We start from the raw sequence: 21,817 nt of genomic DNA, 5'->3' as shown, positions 1-21,817 counted from the left end.
AATTTTTTTTAAAAATGCAGTATTGTAACATAAATCTGATTTTAGATAGGGAGTTGGTGACTGTCGGCAAACATATTTATGCAGTTTATGGCAATGAAAAATACCATTATGCACTTCTTTCACCTCTGATGGATTTTTTTTCCCATTTAACAAAATAACACCATTCATTGCTCTATAGATTAGAGACTATGCCAACAGCATGTGCAATGCCAACAGCATGTACCTCTCATCGACCCGTGCGCTCTCACAGGGAGGGACTCCTCAGGGTGCCGTCAGCGAGGCAATGTCGTCTGGTGGCGCCCAGGGGGAGGGCCTTCTCTGTGGGGGCTCCCACCCTCTGGAACGAACTGCCCCCGGGACTTCGTCAACTTCCGGACCTTCGGACCTTCCGCCGTGAGCTCAAAACATACTTATTTCATTGCGCAGGACTGAGTTAGGTTTTAATTAATGGGTTTTAAGTGGGGTTTTATTTTTTATATTTTTAATTATTTTAATTGTTAGGCTTTATAATAAGTTTTTTAATTGTTTTTAGATTGTATTTATCTGTTTTTTAAATGCCTGTAAACCGCCCTGAGTCCTGTGGGAGATAGGGCGGTATATAAATTTGAACAATAAATAAATAAATAAAATAAATAAACAGTGGCAGAAATAAAAATAAAAGCCGTAGCTACACATTGTGTTTGTGTAATAAACATACAGCTGTAGTTGTAAGACAGCAAGAAGCCAAAACAAAGCAACCCTTTTCTGTTTAAATTCAAACTACAAAGCAGCCTTTCTCTGTGCTGATGGGAATTTTGGAAGTTTCAGCAATCTTAGAAACTGCCGAGATTGAAAAACAGTAAACTAAAATAGAAACTTTTGGTGGTTTTAGTTTACTTTCACATTGTAAAACTATATAAATTGCATAGGAGATAAAGAAAGGGCTTAGTATTAATTTGGATCATCTATGCAATTTACGAACCGTAAGAGCACTCCACCCCCAGCCCAATCTAACCATACAGTACTTGAACAGGAAGATCTTCATGAGGAAGGAGAAAGCGAGACAGCGACAGTTCAGGTTGAGAGGGCGGGAGAGGCTGAAGTGGGTGAATCTCGCCTTGTCTCGGTCGCTGAGAGAGAGGCAGAGGGATGCGCTCTACTAGAAGAGGACAAGAGCATCAAGCGGATGAAAGCCAAACGAGTGGGAGACACTAGCTAGACTTGGTACGATACAAAACACCATTAGGTTTTACAGGAGAAAAAATGTAGGCTTTGCAGGAGGAAAAAAGGGCAAGAAAGGATCATTTACCCCAGTGAGGGAAAACGCGGCTTTCACCTAGAATAGCATCCATAACCTCCCTTACGCTTCTTTCTTTTTACTCACAATTTCCCAGCGCCGACGAGAACTCCGCGGCGGAAGACCTTGGGCTTCGCAATTGCTCCCGTCCACAATTGCTCCCGTCCACACTCTATTGTCAGGGCCTGTTGCTCCACACTGCGATGCCTCCCCACTCGACTGTAGCCGAGCCTTCTCCTGATTCGCTTTCCGAACTCGCGGTTTCTTGTTTTTTATTCGCTCGTGACCAGCAAAGGAGGAGATGGGCTCCGAACGAGGCGTGGCTAGATGCTGCCTCTGCCAGCGCTGTAACAAATACGAACTGACGGACTCGCCCACGATGCAAACAGCGTGACGTAGCAATGAATGGGATACAACGGTCCTGCATTCATTTGAAAGCTGACTAATTGGAAGTTGTTTTATTTATTTTCTTGCATAATAATAGTTTTTGTATTTAGATGTGCCCGGCTGCTTAAGAGGTTACTTAAAGGACCTTTCTTTTTAGGCAACTTGAAAAATACTACGTCTGTATTTCCATGTTTCCAGTGATAAAATATAAATAAATAAAGAACCAAAGAGTGGGAGGCATCACGGGGCATCTCTTCCGTGCCATCACTTGCACTTTGGCTTATAATCCATATCTGAGCAAATACTATCAAGACCAGCCAAAATGTCATAAGACAACAAGCTTTTTATTTCCCAGAATTTCATCAGGCATGTTGCTATGCCAAAAGAATAAAACTAAAGTCTAAAAATCAATCCAAATGTGTATATAAAAAGCAGTTTAGATTTAATCTGAAAGAATGTAAGGCTACCAGATGTGGGCAAAAAAAATTTATGCAACTAGACAATGACAATTTTTGCAGCCCTAATGAATTAATCATCACCACACATGGCAGGTGATATATTATATATAACATCAAGAAACCAAGAGACTGGTTAATCTTCTTTTTTTTTTTGTTATACACAGAAACAGCAGCCTAAATTCTGAAGCTTGGAAACCAACCTGGAACAGATCTGTTTCTTATTTTGAGTGCAGTTAATCATTTTGGTCTAAATAACATTGCAAGCCATGATATAAATTTTAATACTGGGTCAGGCCAAAGATTACATAGATCAACTTACCCTGTTTAGTTAGTAATTGGACAGATTAAAAGTAAAAAAAATAACCTTACAAATGCCATGTTTTATGATAAAGTAAAATTCATATTCGTATCATATTCTTCTGGGAATAATAGATTGCAACTTTGCCATTTGCAGCCTTGCCTGGGACAAAAAAATATATCTTACTATGGTACAATGACTCATGCCCATTCAAAAACTGCAGTTAGTTCAGAATGCAATACCCCAAATGCTAGCTAGGCCCCTTGATTAGCAACACATGCTATTGATCTCCCCTCCAAAGCGAAGATGCCCCAAATAATTAGGGCTGCTATTGCTCAGAATTGACTCATGTCTCCCACTCCTTTTTCTTTCCAGAAGTAGGGCACCAGTAGTAGTTTCTCTTTAGGTAACCTAATAGATCAGGCCAGTTCTGGTTGGAACAATCAGTCCTGTTGCAGTCCCATATACAATGCCGGAAAGAGCTTTCTAGGTCAAAACAGCACTTTAAATTGCACCTGGAAAGTAACATTATCAATGCAAGATCCATAGCATAGATAAAATAGATAAGACAAAATAACTCAAAAATAAAGATGTGGCCAGCCAGTGTGGCTAGAATGGCTTGTCCTCTCTTCAAAATCACTAGAAGCATCAATAACAAATATTCTGGAGGCCATTCTAGCCAGATTGGGCAATATGCTTTTATTTTTGAGGGTTTTTTTATGTTTGAGTTGTCATTTTATTGCTTTTTAGTTGTCAGATCTAGTGCAAATGTTATTTTTCCTTATATGAGATGTGCTTGTAGTGGCATACAAAGGTAATAATATCACACAATTTGTATTTCAATGCGACCAAGGGTATATTGAGGTATTTTATGCCTCAGTATTGCAAAATGAAGAGATAGGGGCTTGAATAGTATGGCCTTGTGGTTAATTCATGTGATTTTACTAAATTGATAAACATTAGATTTCCAAACTTTACTGAATGAAATAAAATCCTGGATAAAGTTATATGGATGTATGTGATAATTGTAACCATCAGCAGGTTCTCTAATCCAGTTTGTAATCAAATTAAAATATTGACTCAAATTACAGCACATTAAAATATATTTATTTGTCATATAGATATACATATTTTAATACATTCAATAAAATTTAAAATTTCAAACATAAATATTCTCCAGTATTTAGATTACATTTATACTGGATTTATGCTACTCAGATTCACCCTGAAAAGAAAACAAAGGCAAATTTTTAAAATGCACACTAAACCCTAGCATTTATACTACAATTTTCACCATAAACTAAAATAGATATTCCAAACTTAAAGTAGTTGACATACTATTATTCTTAAAACTGAAATAAATGAACCCATCATCCCACATTTCTAAACTAGCTGGTAAATGTAATAGGAGTATGCAGGAGTATGCAGAATCCAACGTTTTTTGAAATATTCATTCATACCAGTAGTGGGTTGCTACCGGTTCTTCCCAGTTCGCAAGAACCGGTAGTAAATATTTTGAGTAGTTCAGAGAACTGGTAGTAAAAATTCTGCCTGGCCCCGCCCTCAATCTATTGCTGCCTCCTGACTCCCAGCTGATCGGCTAGAAGAGAAAATCAAGACTCACTTGTCAAAGAGAAAAAAAACAAAACAAGATACCGTCCCTTTAAATTGAGAAGCCAAAAAGCCTCCCAACTGATCGGCTTTGCCGCTTGGCAAAGAAGGGGGGGGGAAACCGCTGTCATTTTAAATTGGTGGCTAGAAGCTCCTTTCTGGGTCAGCTGAACAACAAATTGGATAAGAGGAGGAATTCTTATATGGTTCAATGTTTTTAAAATTTTGGGGTTTGTGCAACATGGGCTTTGTGTTTCTAAAAAGGTTTGGGAGATTTCCATTGTGAAGTATCCTGGCTTGAATGAGTTTTCTGCCTGCTTGTAAATATGCCAAACTTCCGGCTTCCACTTTATATTATCTGTAAGCACCAGTAGCTGTTTTCTGCATACAAAGTTTCCTTTTGCGCTGGCAGGAATGTGGAATCCCAGGCAGGTTCCTTGCTAGCAGCTTGATTATTCCTTAATTATCTGGGATATTTGGGAAATGAAGAGGGGGGGAGTTTGATTTTCCCCCAGAACAGATTAGTGGGGTGGGAAGGAAATGGGGATTTTGAAGTAACTTTCCCCTGGAGTGGGGAGGGAATGGGGATTTTAGGCTTGCTGTCAAACATCAGCCATAATACTAATGATTGTTTTGAACACTATGCAGGTTGTATTACATGAATGGCTATTTTATATGTGAAATTATGACTGAAACCTATATAGGTTCATACTGTCAGGAAGTTTGTCCTTAGTTTTAGGTTGCTTCTCTCTTTGTTGAGTTTCCATCCATTACTTCTGGTTTTGCTTTCTGGTGCTTTGGAAAATACTTTCCCCCCACCCTTCTTCCTAGCAGCCCCTTAAAATACTGTTGCCTATCACAGTCTTGGGCAAAGCATGTGAGCCATTTCCTCCTTTCGGTGGTCCATGAAAGTGCATCTATAGCAGAGATCTTTAACCTTGGCCATTTTAAGACTCTAAGATATAGTGACCAGATGTCCCGCTTTTGGCGGGACAGTCCCGTTTTTTAAAAATTTGTCCCGCATCCCGTGGCATTCTGAAAAAGTCTCGATTGAGACTTCCTGCGGAGGCGTCGAAGGGGTGAGGGTGCATTTTGCGGCATCCGTTCATTTTAGGCAGAGCCGAATCTCCCCCCACCCAGGAGAGCGAGAGCAAGGAGGCAGAGTTTTCACATGGTCAATTTGGGCTCCACTTTGCCTCTTCCGACGCTGCCTTGGCAAACCTGGGGCGGGCGGGGAGGCAGAGGAGCCCCCAAGACAGGAGATTCCTTCCAAGGGAGCGGCGAGGAGTTGGAGGAAAGGAGGGGAAGGGCGGGCAGGAGGAACCCTGCCGGCTCCGGTCCCCCTGCGAAGAGCCCGCCAGCTGCCACGGATGTGTGTGAAGTCCCTGTCCCCGCCAGGGCAGGTGGGGAGCACGTCAGGACCGTTTCTCCGGCTGCCCCCCCCCCCATTCCAGCCACTCCAGCTGAACTCTCTGGAGGGGTTGCCCAGAGGCCGGCTCTGCAAAGCCAACTTTGCCCAGGGAAAAGGCGCCTTCCTTGAGGAAGCAGCCGGGAGCCAAGGGAAGAGGGCTCCGAGGGATGGAGGGCAACCTGGAGAGTCCCCCTCTTGCAAAAGGAAGGAGCCAGCAGAAGGGAGGCAGCGTCTCATTCTGAGCAAATGGAGAGAGAGATCTTTTTTGGGGGAGGGGGGGTTGAGGGTGGCTGCGCTTGTCTTACGCCGCCTTTGATCACTGCGCTGTAGAAGGGAAGGGAGGCAAAGCCGCGAAAAGTTTATTAGACTGCAACAACATCAGCACGTTCTTGGGTTGTTGTTTTTTTTTTTGGTCGTTGTCAACTTGTGGAACAAGGAAGGGACTTTGCATTTTGCGGGGCGGGGTGGGGCGGGGAGAACTGGGCGCTGCTGTAAAGGGACCGTCAAGCATAGTTAGGCAGTTCAGATTTAAGGAGAAGTTTCGAGACAGAGATACCTGTAGGCAGGGCCAACTCTTGGGATCACATACATATACCTGTATTTAGCTTTAAGGCTACCAGATGATGGATGATGGATGGATGGGTAGGTGGGTGGGTGGATGGAAGGAAGGAAGGATTGGTAGACAGACTGACAGACTGACTGACTGACAGACAGATACTGACAGATGACAAATTTGACAGATTAGAGAGAGAGAGAGAGAGACAGACAGACAGACAGACAGAAGATGGATGGATGGATGGATAGATAGATGATAGAAAGATAGATAGACAGAGACAGACAAAGAAGATGGATGGATAGATGATAGAAAGAGAGATAGATGATTGTTAGGCAGACATATGATAGATAGAAAGATAGATAGATAGCAAGTTAGATAGATAATAGAAAGATAGAAAGATAGATAGATGATAGATGATAGATAGATAGAAAGATAGATGATAGATGGATGGATAGATAGATAGATAGATAGATAGATAGATAGATAGATAGATAGATAGATAGATGATTGATAGACAGACATTAAATGATAGAAAGATAGATAGATAGATAGATAGACAGACAGACAGACAGACAGACAGACAGACAGACAGACAGACACAGACACAGACACAGACACAGACACAGACAGATAGAAGATGGATGGATGGATACAAATTGAGGCAAGGAGAGGCCAGGCACCCTAACCTTTGACGCGAGTGACATCCACCCAGTCACATGACCACCAAGCCACACCCACCAAACAAGCCACACCCACAGAACCGGTAGTAAAAAAATTTAGAACCTCCTCTGCCCCTCCCCGGTCAATGGTGTCCCACTTTACCAATGTTAAAATCTGATCACTATACTCTAAGACAGCAAAGCTGGCTGAGGAATTCTGGGAATTGAAGTCCATAAGTCTTAAAGTGGCCAAGTTTGGAGACCCCTGATCTATAGTATGTAGATAATAAAGTTGAAAAAAGGTGAACAACATTTTTGCAGAACTATAGCTACGTTGAGGCTGGGTGTGACAAGGAATGGCTGGGAGGGGAGGGGCCAGGCGAGGTACCCCTTGACATGAGACACATTGAGTTGGCCACGCCTACCCAGTCATATGACCATCAAGCCATGCCCACAAAATAAGCCACGCCCACAGAACCGGTAGTAAAAAAATTTAGAACCCACCCCTGATTCATACATATAGGTAGTCCTCGATTTAAAACAGTTCATTTAGTGACTGTTCAAAATTACACCAGTAATAACTTATACAATTTTTCATACAGCTATATTGCAGTATCCCCATGATGATATGATCAAAATTCAGACTCATATTAATGACAGTTAGTGTCCTGGGATCATATGAGCACCTTTTGCAATCTTCTGATAAGCAAACTCAATGTGGAAGCAAGATTCATTTAACAACGTGCTACTAATTTAACAACTTCAGTGATTCACTTAACAATTGTGACAAGAAAGATCTTAAAATTTTAACAATGTTTCACTTAATAATAGAAATGTTGGGCTCAATTGTGTGTAAGTCAAGGACTACCTGTACTTTTATATAAAAACTACCTGCTTGCTTACCTGACTGTAGTCTTCAACAATATAACTAAATTGATTGGGGAGAAATAATAATTCAATCAATTTCATAGTCTAAGATGTAAACTATACGTTTATCTAAAGCCTTTAGCTATAAATCTACTTGAAGACAATTCTTACTAAGCACAATATGATTGCTTTGATGTGTTCTGTAATCAAATCAGGGCACAGTTTGAACATTTAGTTGATATTGATTTAGATCTTACCAACTTCTACACCACAGTTTTAGTAATGTTGTCTTTTCCTTTTAAATGGAATATCTTTGACTATCCTGAATCTATTGATGTTTGCTCAAGGCATTGAGCCAAGTGTAATAACCATGGATAAGAGATTTACCTATGGGTGCTGTAACTGCTGTCTTGTAGTTTTTCAGATAGCATGACAAGTTAAAGGCAGCTATAAGTTGCCACTCCTATCAACCACTATTGTTCCCAACTTGTGACTATTTGGATAACACTTTCTGGCTTTCTTTTTCCGAATTGGAAGAAAATATCCTTATACTGGCTTAATTGGTTACAATTACTGTGTGAGACAGAAATCTGATCCTCTCAAGAGCCTTAAAGCCTCTACATTAATACCTGTTATAATTGTGGCTGGAACACTCTCTTTTTTATAACTCTTTCGGTCTCCTAGCTATATATTTAGAGATAGTTGGAGTTTTCCAACAAGTGAACTTAAAAGAAATCACTCACTAAAATTAAGCAAAATTTAAATGATAAGTTTGAATGTCATGATAGGCCTAACATAGTACTTTGGGTGAACCAGATTAATAAATAACAAATGAATTAAAGGGAATCTTCTTAAATAAAAAAAATCAAAAGTGAAAAGAATAAATAGCCTCAATCCAATTTTCTCTTTTTTGTGCCTCTCCAACCTCATTAATTTGTAGAATCCAGAAGATCAGATTATACTTTGTATTTATCATGTATCTTTTTAAATAAAAAAATATTTCTTAATACCTTGAACCATATTCTTCAGTTTGAGTTTCAATTGTTCTGTGGGGTGAAATGAAACTTAGTTATTTCTGACTACAAGTATTAGCTATTTATCTCATGATCAGAATATAGTATGAAACTACCACCTATACTCTGGGCTACATATTTAGACTACAACAATCTGTATGACCCTTAGATGGCAGCAAAAAGATACAGAAAATTGTTACTGCTGTTTTGTACTGTACTTGTTTAGATTTATGCAATCCAGATTTCCTAGGCTTATTATGCATCCTGGTCTTATGTAGGAAAGTGGGGGGGAAAGAAAACCCTGCCACACAATTATTGTAAAGTCAATGTATAGTCCACATTCAATATGATAATGGCTTTCAATATGATATTGGAGTTTAATTCTCCAATATGGTTATTAATTGCATAATATCCATAGCAAATAATAAAAGCAATAGTTCTGTTTAACTCTCCCTTTACCCATCTCTGTATTTACATAGAGAAAAGTACTGTATAAAGCAGAAGTGTCAAACTCAAGACTTGCGGCTGGATCTGGCCCCGAGGACTGCTTAAATCTGGTCTGTGGGATTGGCCTGGAAATATCAAAGGCCGGGCCTGCACAGCCTGTTTTCAGACACCATGGCCTCCTGTAACAGCCAAAAACAGGCTGCTGGGGGAAGTGGGGGAGAGAGAGTCTCACACAATGTAATGAGTGGTTATATGGTAAGATGTATGATCTACCTTTTGAATGGTATCACCAACCCTTGGCATTTATTGTATTCCCTAAAGAAATTCATTATTTTTCATTGCTCCAGTGAGTTGTGAGAAGGCAGCCCATGCACTGAAAACTCTTTAAGAAAGTCTGAGATAGAAGACTAACTGAAGCCATAAGGAGGTTTTAAAAAAGTACAAATTAATTTACTACAGTAATGCCTTACCATTGTCCCACATGAAGTTTTATTACTTCTCTTAAGGAAAGGAATCTGAGTGTGTTTTATAGTTGAACTATATTTGAGAGTGAAATGTAGCAGTTACTAACCTAAACACAAAACCCTCTTTGGAATTTTTAAAACATTAGTTAGAAAATCCAAGTAAGCATTCCCTACATCTTCACCTGAAAATATCTCCAAACAGCTCTGTGAGTCAAAGGGTAATGGGTGAATGCTACAATTCAAAAATAATGGGAGTCCCTGACTTACAACCATTGTTTACTGTTTGTTCACACCCACCATGGCCACGCCTACCCCTGGCCATGCCCACCACAGCCATGACCCACCACTACCCCAACCCTTCAAGATCAAACACAACCCGATGCGGTCTCAATGAACTCGAGTTTAATACTCCTGCTATAAAATAACAGGAGGCAACTGCCATCAGAAAACCTGGCATCAGGCACAATTGCTTCTAAAGAAAACTTCTGTGCATGCATTTAAATTAATGAAGGAAACTCATTGTTAAAATTGGCATAATTAGAAATAACTAAATGAAATAGTTTATACTCATAAACTAAAACTAATGGTTATATAAATTGCTAGAAATGGAAAAAGGAATGCTAGCAAACTCTAAATACAATTATTACACAGCACAGCATTATGTGAATGAGGTTTTCTACAATGTGAAACTTATTTTCAATAATGTTTACACAGAAGCAGGTAATTTACAATTTTTAAAAAATACATTGTAGTGTAAGTAATCATTTATAATTCTTTAAAAAATTTTAATTTACTAAAATCCATTTTATTTGATTAAAAATTAGCAAATATACTTCAATTAATTCAATTAGAAAAATGTTTTTCTTGAAATATAATCTCTCTGTGGTACACACATATCAAATTTAATTTCTTTATGAATTTCTTTTAAAGAAACACCAATGTTTTTAACTTACAAGCAATTTCAAAACAAAATATAGATGTCCTTACCTCTTCTCCAGTTCATCTGTTTGAGTGCTGTGGATTTTGAAATGGAAGCTTATCATTTTAGAAGTAAGAGCTATTGACTGATATACATATCTTTTATTAAATGTATAACCCCAAAAGATTTTAACATAATTTTTAGAGTTGTATTCACACTTTTAAATAAACCAAATGAAATGCAACAGTGTTATTGATCTGGTGTGTTAACTATAAACTAATTTACTACAAACTACCTATAGAAAAAATACGCATCCTATTAAGACAATCATTCAGAAGAATGGATGTTAATAATGTAAGAATTTTACCTCAAGTGCATCCTGAAGTTTGAAATGATAAATAAATAAAAATTGTAGCATGAATCTTAAATACCCTGTTTCCCCGAAAATAAGACATTCCCTGATAATAAGCCCAATCGGCTTTTGAGTGCATGCATGAAAATAAGCCCTCCCTGAAAATAAGCCCTTCCTAAAAATATTTAAATGCATGCACAACTGGTCCCCACCATTTCCTGTGGTTAAGGTTAGGGAGACAGAACTGGAAATCAGGTAAGATGTCAAGAGGAGCCCCGCCACGGTCCACGTGCCCCAAAATAATAAGTCGTCCCCTAAAATAAGGCCAAGCACTTATTTCGGGGTTCAAATAAAATATAAGACAGGGTTTTATTTTTGGGGAAACATGGTAGGTATAAAAGAATTTTTAAAATGTGAAAACTTGAGAGCTGAAATTACTGATGGATCCATGCAAAAATGGTCCCACCCACCTTTTGTCATTGTTGCCATTCTAGCTACTGAATCCAAAAACAGTGGGTGCCAGCCATCAAATATTTGCCCAGCCTTGCTACAAGTACTATGAATACACATTTAAATGGCAATACCTATAATTTTATAAATATATCTAGTTAATTACTTTGAGTAATTCTCTGCATTAACTGTTGAATGGAATAAAACTTACCCTTACCTGACATGCTTCTTTGGTTCACTTAATATTCTTTTTGCTGTAAAATTAAAATTGCAATCATATTCATTTATATTTTGATTTTTAAAATATATTTACTCTTTGTTTGAACTAATCACAGGGTTTCCTGCCTGGGCAGGGGTTTGGACTAGAAGACCTCCAAGGTCCATTCCACCTCTGTTGTTGTTGTTGTTGTTGTTGTTGTTATTGCTTTAACAGAAAATGTTTCATATACTCAACATTCAGGTTTAAGGCAGTTTTCTAACATTAGAAAATAGAATTTCAAAGATGCTTATTTAAACTATGGAATTAATATATCAAATAATGCTTAACTTAGGATAATATACTGTTTTTATTCATAGTAAGATCACTATGACATACAAACTGACAAGAAACAAGTGGCTTTAAAAAATTGAATCTTTTGTAATTATTTAAATATTAGTAACATACCTTGGCCACTGAGAAGTTCAGACTCTTCATACTGAAAGGAGAGACACAATCTAATTTTCATGTAATTATACCAAACAAAAAGTCTTCAGAAATTCAAAAGCTATGACATTGTTTAAATGTAAAGGTTTGCCTTTGAGTCAATCTTCTTCTGATGACAATGCGTTGGTTCCATCCCAGGCGCCTGATGGACCCGGATAGGTTCCTGACAGAGCTTGGGCTGTTCCCTGAGGATCTGGTCCACGGCTCGGCCGAAGAACTAGTCGCGGCCTGGGAACGGGCCGTGGCTGGGGCTTTGGACCGTGTCGTGCCTTTGCGGCCTCTGACCCGGGGTAGAACTCAACCGGCTCTTTGGTTTTCTGAGGAGCTGAGGGAGATGAAGCGCCGGAAAAGATGCCTAGAAAGCGCTTGGAGGTCCAGCCGTTCAGAAGCTGACCGAACACTAGTTAGGTCATTTATTCAGACTTATCTAGTGGCATTGAGGGAGGCTAAGCGTACTTACGTTTCCTCCCTGATTGCATCGGCAGATAACCGCCCAGCCGCCTTGTTTCGGGTAACCCGCTCCCTCCTGCATCAGGAGGTTTGGGATGACCCGCTGCAGGGGCGAGCCGAGGATTTTAGTAAGTATCTGCACGATAAAATCGCTCAACTTCGGACTATAAAAGCAAGTAATTAAATCAATTCCCTGTTATTATTTTTTTTAAGTTTTGGAGTTGACTCTAAAGTGAAAATGGCGGCTGTTGTTTAATGAGCTACGCAGTTGAAAACGAAAGTGTTACAATTCTCACTGTTTGCTGTTTATTGCTGAAGACCAGCTGGAGATTTTTTAAAACATTGTAATGAGAAGGGAGAAGAGATATTGAGACTGGTTTTTTTAAAAAAAGACTTAGAAGATTTATACGTAACATTAAGTTAAAGAGAAATTTTAAGAGATGGCAGCAAAACAATTAAAGACAACTGTAACAAAAACCCCAGGAACATCAACACCGGGAGTCTCTCCAGCACATACAGCAGATACGTCTGATTATAGCCCAGTTTGGATTGAGCTAGATCGGGAAAAGAAGGCCAGGAGGTCGTGGAGGATGAATGAGAACTTGTTTACATACGAACAAAATGTAAATGAATGTAAAATTCTAATGAAGGAATTTTTTTCTTTGAATATGGATAAAGGGACACCTATAGAGATAGTTTGGGACACCAGCAAGGCTTATATGTGGGGAATTTTATTAGATATGAATAAATATAGAAATAGATTGCACAAAAGGCGAAAAGAATTAGAAGAGGAAATTAAAAGGAAGGAGCAGTTATTGGTATGTAATCCAGGAGATAGTAAAATAAAAGAGTCAATAAATATATTAAGAGGTCAATTTAATATGTTAATGGCAGATCAGGTGGCAACTAATTTACAATATGCAAAACATAATTTGTTTAATAATTCTAGTAAACCTGGAAGGTGGTTAGCATATTTATTAAGAAAGAAACGACGTATAATTGATAAAATAGAATATAGAGGTAAGGAAGTATATCAGCAAAATTTGATTAAAAAAGCTTTTTTAGAATATTATACTAAGTTATATTCTAGAAATGTGATTAATGATAAAGATATAGATAGATATTTACAGGACCACGGTATCTTAGAAATTACAGTAGATCAAAGGGAAAAGTTGAATCAATTAATTTCTTCAGAGGAAATAGTGTTTGCAATTAAGCAGCTTAAAGCGAATAAAGCACCAGGTACAGATGGTTTGACAACTATTTATTATAAAAATTACAAAATGAGATTATTGTACCACTTAAGGAGTTATTTAACAGAATACAAAGGGGAGGAGAAGCTCCTCCCTCATGGAGGACAGTTTTTATTTCATTAATACCTAAAGAAGATCGAGATGGTGTTAAACCAGAGAATTATAGGCCAATATCGCTTTTAAATACTGATTATAAGATATTTGCTAAGATATTAGCGAATAGAATGATGCCACTGATGACTCAATTAATTCATAATGATCAAACAGGATTTATCAAGGGGAGACAGATGAGATATAATATGAGACAAATTGTACATTTACTTGAATATTTGGAAAGAAACAGCCAGGTCTCAGCAGTATTCTTCTTTTTGGATGCGGAAAAAGCCTTTGATAGATTGGATTGGCAGTTTTTGTTTAAAGTAATAGAAAAAATGCAATTTGGGGATTATTTTATTCAAGCAATTAAGGCTAGATATCAAAAGCAAACAGCTCAAATAATAATAAATAGTGGATTAGCAGAATCTTTTAAGATTGAGAAAGGGACTAGACAAGGATGTCCCTTGTCACCGTTATTATTCACTCTAACTTTGGAAATATTGAGTAATATACGTGGTTTAGATCGAATAAAAGGAATTAGAATTAAAAATCAAGATTATAAATTAAGAGCGTTTGCAGATGATCTGGTTGTTTCTTTATCTCAACCAATACATTCAGCTGTATATCTAAAGGAGACAATTGATCAGTATAGTAAGGTATCTGGGTTTAAAGTGAATCAACAGAAGACAAAAATGCTTTTGACTAGGGAAAAAGGGGAATTACAGTTAAAATCTAGGGAGAAATTGAGGGATGAAGGAAGAAATTATACATGGTTCCAGTATGGACAATTGCAATCTAGATGGAAAATAGATCAGAAAATTGGTATAAGGCAAAGTGATGATAATTTGGTAAAACAAATAAAAGATCAAGGTCAACAGCCTATAAAGAGATTGTATAATGTATTGGTTGAAATTGTTTCAGAAATGGAGTTGGTTAAAGATTGTATGGTAAAATGGGCACAAAATTTTCAACAACCTATAATGTTAGAAACATGGGGAAAAATTTGGGTGAGGTATGTTAAATTTACGCAAGCACAAAATTTAAGAGAAAATTTTTATAAAATGTTTTATAGATGGCATTTAGATCCTAAAAAACTGTCATGTATGTATCCAAATGTGAAAGCAAAATGTTGGAGATGTGATTGTGAGGGTGCTACCTATTATCATATATGGTGGAGTTGCAAAAAAGTTAAAGCTTTTTGGATTAAAATATGGTGGATTATGCAGAACATTTTGAAAAAGAAGATCAAATTTGTTCCACAGTTCTTTTTATTAGGAATAATTCCAGATTGCACTGTTATAGAGACAAAACTGATTTTGAATTTAATAACTGCTGCAAGACTATTGATTGCACAATATTGGAAGAAAGAAGACTTACCTACAATTGGAGAATGGATTAGTAAAGTATCAAATTTAGCAGAAATGGCAAAAATTTCTGCCTACTTGAAAGACTGTACACAAGAAAAATATATTTTGGAATGGAGAAAGTGGATCGATTATATTCAAAATAAGTATCAGATTAAAAAATATCAATTAGTTTTTGAGTGAAGTTAGGAATTGCTATGTATTAGAGTTTACGAAAGAAGGAAATTGATAGTGTGATGGTGTGAAATGGAATATGTTTTATGTTATATTTTAGATTATGTTTGTTAGTTACAATACCCTGTATTCTGTTCTGGGAAGTCTTGGGGGGGGGGGGAAGAGGAAGATTATAAATTGATTGATTGCCATTGTACAGGAATAATGGTAGAATTAAACAAGTTGGAATGGTGTAAAGTCGGGACTGCTCGGTAACCACTCCCGAAGGGAAAGGGTAAGGAAAGAGGAGTAAAGAAGGAAGAAAGTAGGTAGGCAGGTAGGTAGGTACGAAAGAAGGGAGGGAGAAGAAAGGATAGGAGGAGGAGAAGGAGGAGAAGATAGAGGGTTAGAAAGGATGGTAGTGAGAAGTGGGAAAGAGGAGGGGAAGTAGGAAAGCGAGGAAAAGGATGGTGGAGAAAGTCGAAGAAGGATGAGAAGGGTAGAAAGGATTAAGGGAGGGAGTGGCGGTCGAGCAGGCCTGATTGAGCATAATTTGAGTATAGGATCGATTGTTGGATAAGTGATTGTATTGTACACTGGTCAAATTGTGGGAATTATTATGAAAAATAAAAAATTTTGCCCGGAAAAAAAAAATTGCTCAACTTCGGGACAGTTTGGACCAAAATTGGGTAGATCCAGGTGAGATGACAGAGACACGACTTGTTGAGCACATCTGGGACGAGTTTGATACTGTGGCTTCTGAGGATGTGGACAGGCTGCTGGGAAGGTTGAACGCCACCACATGTTTATTGGACCCATGTCCCTCCTGGTTGGTGCTGGCCACACAGGAGGTCACACGAGGCTGGCTCCAGGGGATTATTAATGCTTCTTTGATGGAGGATATTGTTCCTTCCGCCTTGAAAGAGGCGGTGGTGAGGCCCCTCCTCAAGAAGCCTTCCCTGGACCCAGCTATTTTGGGAAATTACTGTCCTGTCTCCAACCTTCGCTTTGTGGCGAAGGTTGTTGAGAGTGTGGTGGCACATCAGTTACCCCAGTACCTGGATGAAACGGTCTATCTGGACCCGTTCCAGTCCGGCTTTCGACCTGGGTATAGCACAGAGACTGCTTTGGTCGTGTTGGTTGATGATCTCTGGAGGGCTTGGGACAGAGGTTTTTCCTCTGCCCTGGTCCTTTTAGACCTCTCAGTGGCTTTCGATACCATAGACCATGGTATCTTGCTGCGCCGGCTGGGGAGTTTGGGAGTGGGAGGCACCATTTTTCAGTGGTTCTCCTCCTATCTCTCCGACCGGTCGCAGACGGTGTTGACAGGAGGACAGAGATCGACCACGAGGCGCCTCACGTGTGGGGTGCCGCAGGGGTCGATTATCTCACTCCTCCTGTTCAACATTTATATGAAGCCGCTGGGTGAAATCATCAGTGGTTTTGGGGTGAGTTACCAACTGTATGCTGATGACACCCAGCTGTACATTTCCACCCCAGGCCACCCCAACAAAGCTGTCAAAGTGCTGTCCCAGTGTCTGGAGGCCGTGCGGGTCTGGATGGGGAGAAACAGGCTCAAGCTCAACCCCTCCAAGACGGAGTGGCTGTGGATGCCGGCATCCTGGTACAGCCAGCTGCAGCTGACTGTTGGGGGCGAGTCATTGGCCCCGATGGAGAGGGTGCGCAACTTAGGCGTTCTCCTGGATGGACGGTTGTCCTTTGAAGAACATCTGACGACCGTCTCCAGGAGAGCTTTTTATCAGGTACGCCTGATTCGCCAGTTGCGCCCCTTTCTAGACCGGGATTCCCTATGCACAGTCATTCATGCTCTCGTCATTTCTTGCCTGGACTACTGCAATGCTCTCTACATGGGGCTCCCCTTGAAGAGCACCCAGAGGCTTCAGTTGGTCCAGAATGCAGCTGCGTGGCCATATAACACCTAACCTGTGCAAGCTGCACTGGCTGCCTGTGGTCTTCAGGGTGCACTTCAAGGTGCTGGTTACCACCTTTAAAGTGCTCCATGGCTTAGGACCGGGTTATTTACGGGAGCGCCTTCTGCCACCGTTTGCCTCCCACCAACCCGTGCGCTCCCATAGGGAGGGCCTCCTCAGGGTGCCGTCAGCCAAACAATGTCGGCTGGCAAATGGGGGGCGTGGCCATGACCGTGGTGGGGTAAGGACCTTTCCTTCACTTCACAGGGCTTATTAATAAGATTTATGAGGATTTATGCTGTTCGGAATGCACCGTTATGGATGAAAGTTAATAAATCATGAAGTGAAAGTGTTAATAGCCCAGTAGACTGAATTTAAAACTGGTAGGTCATCTGAAACTGTTTGAATTAAGGAGTTTTTACAGCGTGGGAGTGACCGAGCCGACTGGCAGACACGATAAGTGTGGAATAAATTGTTGTCTTTTGCTTTCCCTATTATAATTATCGTGTTCTGTGTTAAAAAACTTTTTTTATTGCTGAGGCTAAGGAGTGAATATTAAAGACTGAATTTGTTAATGAGAAGAATTTAACTGAAGAGAAACCGATCTTTTGTGTTGGACTGATTGCCAGCAATAGGATTTCACTGGGTGGATAATTTTTTCTTTATTTTTTTTTCTTTTGAGAGGAAATTAATAGCTTGTTTATATCACAGAAAACAAAAAAAGGACTTGTTTTGAAGTTCAAGCTGGTTTTTTTTTTCTTTCTCCTTTGCTGACGTGGAGAAAAAATGGCGCTGATTAATGTTTAAAAACTGTGAGGTTCTGTGTTTCTTTGTGGAGTGACTATGAGTCATAAGCTACTGAGAGATAACGAGTGCAAATAAGCCGCTTCGCTTCAATTAAAAGATTGCCGTCCCTTGATCTTCATCAAGACCCTCTGTAAAATTGGTTTGGAATCCTAGTTTGGAAAATTTTTTAGGTTTTTTCAAAATGACTCAACAACTTTCAGAAACGCAGCAACTTGCTGCATCTTTAAATAAAATTGGGGAAAAAATAGCAGGACTATCAGAGCGTATGGATAATATGACATTGGAACTGACATCCGAAATGAAGAAGATGAAACAAGAGATGAATGAGAATTTTGCAAAGCAAAGAGACAAACAATTATTAAAGATGAAATGGAGCAGATACATGTACATGAGGCAAAATTGGATCGGCAAATTGGTGAAATATTTTATAAAAATGAGCAGCAAGATAAGAGAATTTGTCTCTTGGAAGAAGAGATGAGGAAATATAATTTGGTTATCCGAGGAATTTCAGAAGAGAAGGATGATAAATTGAAACAGCGGGTTTTGAAATGGATTAATGATCTGGATACGCAACTTACGTTTACAATAGCAGACCTGGCAAGTGTTTTTAGAATTGGATATAGAAGGCAAAATGGCTCTAACAGGAATGTGCTTGTCAGGTTTGCAAATCTTGGTGACAAGCTGGAAGTTATGGCCAAGGTGAGAGAGATGGGAGATGCTTTGAAGTTTGAAGGGAAGACTATTCAAGTCTTCCCGGATATATCAAGAGAAGAAAGGGCATGGGGATTTTTTTTAAAACCAATTACAAAAGTTTTGAGAGATAATGGAATTAAATATAATTGGAGGCCACCACAACAATTGAAATTTTTTTATAAAGGAAGGATGCGTACAATTACCCCAGACATAGATGCACTATTATATTTACGGGAGCTTGGACTGATTGAGATGGAGGATTTAATGGAGATAAAGGATCAAATGCTTAAGATGGGTGGAACATATGCGGAAACATCAACCCCAGAAGAAGAAAAAGGGGCTATTGGAGGGCAAGACCCTAAAGGGTTAAAGAGGAAAGAAATATCACCTGTGTTGGTTGAACAGAAGAAAAGTCGTGAGGATACAGCAGGAGAAGAAGCAGACAAGAGTCTTGGAAAATACGAAGCCGAATGCGGGAGAGAACCATCACTATCTTTTTTTTTGAGTGATGAATTTAAATAGACAGCCCGAAAGAAGTGGCCCGGACATTGGCACGTCCCCTCTCCCCCATTCTCTTTATAGAGGCGAAACCGATGAGGATGTGGGGGAAGAAGATTGTTTGTATTTTATTGTTTGTCTTGTTTTTTGGTTTTTTTTGGTTTTCTTATCGTTTTTTATATGTTAAATGTTGGTTATATGGGAGTTTAATGTTGGGTTGTGGGCACAGAAAGGAAGATGCGGGGATAGGATTGAAAAATTTATATTTTAAATGGGAGTCATAAAAATAATGTCATGGAATGTGAAGGGTACAGGGAATCAGATTAAAAGAAGAAGATTGGAATTTAAGATTAAAAGAGATTTACCAGATATTTTATTTTTACAAGAAACCCATCAGAAATCTGAAGATTCAAATAGAATGTATATAAAAGGTATGCAAATATATGAAAAAGCATTTGGAACTTCAAAAGCTAGAGGAGTTGCAACACTGATGTCAGATTTATTATTTATTTATTTATTATTTAAATTTTTATACCGCCCTTCTCCCGAAGGACTCAGGGCGGTTCACAGCCAGATAAAAATACACAATAATATTACAATATAAATACAATTAAAATACAATTAAAAAACTTATTCAATTGGCTGAGATTAAAAATTTAGGATAAATAATAAAAAACCCATTAAAAAACCCATAAATTTAAAAACTAATCCAGTCCTGCGCAGATGAATAAGTGAGTTTTAAGCTCGCGACGAAAGGTTCGGAGGTCCGGAAGTTGACGGAGTCCTGGGGGGAGTTCGTTCCAGAGGGCGGGAGCCCCCACAGAGAAGGCCCTTCCCCTGGGCGTCGCCAGACGACACTGTCGCGCCGATGGCACCCTGAGGAGTCCCTCTCTGTGAGAGCGCACGGGTCGGTGAGAGGTATTCGGTAGCAGTAGGCGGTCCCGTAAATAGCCCGGCCCTATGCTATGGAGCGCTTTAAAGACGTTCACCAAAACCTTGAAGCGCACCCAGAAGGCCACAGGTAGCCAGTGCAGTCTGCGCAGGATAGGTGTCACGCGGGAGCCACGAGGGGCTCCCTCTATCACCCACACAGCCGCATTCTGGACTAACTGAAGCCTCCGGATGCCCCTCAAGGGGAGCCCCATGTAGAGAGCATTGCAGTAATCCAGACGAGACGTCACGAGGGCGTGAGTGACTGTGCATAAGGCATCCCGGTCTAGAAAGGGGCGCAACTGGCGCACCAGGCGAACCTGGTGGAAAGCTCTCCTGGAGACGGCCGTCAGGTGGTCTTCAAAAGACAGCCGTTCATCCAGGAGAATGCGCACCCTCTCCATTGGGGCCAATAACTCGCTCCCAACAGTCAGCCGCGGACTCAGCTGACTGTACCGGGATGCCGGCATCCACAGCCACTCCGTCTTGGAGGGATTGAGCTTGAGCCTGTTTCTCCCCATCCAGACCCGTACGGCTTCCAAACACCGGGACAGCACTTTGATAGCTTCATTGGGGTGGCCCGGTGTGGAAAAGTACAGCTGGGTGTCATCAGCGTACAGCTGGTACCTCACACCGAAGCCACTGATGATCTCACCCAGCGGCTTCATATAGATGTTGAACAGAAGGCGAGAATCCCCTCGGCACCCCACAAGTGAGGCGCGCGGGTGACCTCTGCCCGTCAACACCGTCTGCGACCGGTCGGAGAGATAGGAGGAGAACCACCGATAAACGGTGCCTCTCACTCCCAATCCCTCCAACCGGCGCAGCAAGATACTATGGTCGATGGTATCAAAAGCCGCTGAGAGGTCTAATAGGACCAGAGCAGAGGAACAACCCCTATCCCTGGCCCTCCAGAGATCATCCACCAACGCGACCAAAGCCGTCTCAGTGCTGTAACCGGGCCGGAAGCCGGACTGGAACGGGTCTAGATAGACAGTTTCCTCCAGGTGCAGGGGAAACTGATATGCCACCATATTCTCTACAACCTTCGCCGCGAAGCGAAAAAGATATATAAGCATTTGATAGAATTTGAGGAAATGACAGGACTGAAAGTAAATTGGTCAAAGTCAGAATTATTGATGGATAGTAATGGTAATGAGTGTGAGAATATGCAAGAGCAATTTGGGATAAGGATTAAAAATACATTGAAATATTTGGGTATAGTGCTTTCACTCAAGGTTAAAGAATTGAAAAAACTTAATTATGATGTGGTGATTAATGAAATTGAGAAGAAGATAGACAAATATAAAATGTTAAAGTTGTCTTGGTTTGGTAGAATTGCAATGTGTAAGATGATGTTGCTGCCCAAGTTCAACTTTTTATTCGAGATGCTACCGCTAAATTTGACAGAGAAAGATATTGAAGGATATCAGAAAAAATTGGATAAATTTTGTAATGGTGGCAAAAGACCTAGATTAGTGAAGAAAATGTGGTATCAAAATCAAAAGGAGGGTGGATTAGGAATCCCCAAATTATTTAATTATTACTGTGCGTATGGTATCCGGATAGTGGTAAAAATATTTAAAGGTGAAGATAACTATTGGAGAGACTTAGAGTTAAGGGATATAGAGAAATTTGGATCAAGGTGGTTTTTAGATAAAGCAAACTCAAAATGTGTAATTAGAAGTTATTGGTTAAAGGGATTAAGTAAAATGTGGAATAAATTTGTTAAAATTTTAATTCCGGATATAATCTTTTTGGGGGAGACAAT

General features: G+C 39.8%; 1 protein-coding gene across 3 annotated transcripts in view; it reads right to left on the bottom strand.

The window, feature by feature from the left end:
- GSDME (gasdermin E) overlaps positions 1-1,544 on the bottom strand; it is a 31,699-nt gene extending 30,155 nt beyond the window's left edge. For 2 of the 3 annotated variants that reach the window (XM_058184145.1, XM_058184146.1), the window contains exon 1: positions 1,364-1,523. The gene's annotated coding sequence lies outside the window, so the exon portion shown is untranslated. Of the gene's footprint in view, positions 1-1,363 lie in introns of all 3 variants that reach the window. The other variant, XM_058184147.1, reaches the window with a different exon arrangement.
- Positions 1,545-21,817: the final 20,273 nt, after the last annotated feature.

The sequence above is a fragment of the Ahaetulla prasina genome, chromosome 4, assembly GCF_028640845.1.
Source record: "Ahaetulla prasina isolate Xishuangbanna chromosome 4, ASM2864084v1, whole genome shotgun sequence".
Taxonomy (NCBI): Eukaryota; Metazoa; Chordata; class Lepidosauria; order Squamata; family Colubridae; genus Ahaetulla; species Ahaetulla prasina.
This window is presented reverse-complemented; position numbering and strand designations above follow the sequence as displayed.